At 58.8% G+C, this 422-nt stretch overlaps 1 protein-coding gene across 1 annotated transcript in view; it reads left to right on the forward strand.

Annotated features, from left to right (window-relative positions):
- The window catches only part of LOC109974252 (potassium voltage-gated channel subfamily KQT member 1-like), a 20571-nt gene that overhangs the window by 11509 nt on the left and 8640 nt on the right, over positions 1-422 (forward strand). The window lies entirely within an intron of this gene.

Below are 422 nucleotides of genomic sequence, written 5' to 3' on the forward strand. Positions count from 1 at the left end.
GCTCGCTGCCGTTTGTGCCTATGGGCCGAATGGCAGTGTAGAGTACCCGGCCTTCTTGGAGTCCCTGGGAGGGGTGCTGGAAAAGGTCCCGACTGGGGACTCCGTTGTTCTACTGGGGGACTTCAACGCCCATGTGGGCAGTGACAGTGACACCTGGAGGGGCGTGATTTTGGTAGGAACGGCCCCCCCAATCTGAACCCGAGTGGTGTTTTGTTATGGGTCTTCTGTGCTAGCCACAGTTTGTCCATAACGAACACCATGTTCAAGCATAAGGGTGTCCATCAGTGCACATGGCACCAGGACATCGACCTCCGGCCGTATGTCTTCGTATGACACTCGGGTGAAGAGAGGGGCGGAGCTGTCAACTGATCACCACCTGGCGGAGAGCTGGATCCGCTGGCGGGGGAGGGAGCGGGACAGAC

The sequence above is a fragment of the Monopterus albus genome, unplaced genomic scaffold (assembly GCF_001952655.1).
Source record: "Monopterus albus unplaced genomic scaffold, M_albus_1.0 scaffold7.1, whole genome shotgun sequence".
Taxonomy (NCBI): Eukaryota; Metazoa; Chordata; class Actinopteri; order Synbranchiformes; family Synbranchidae; genus Monopterus; species Monopterus albus.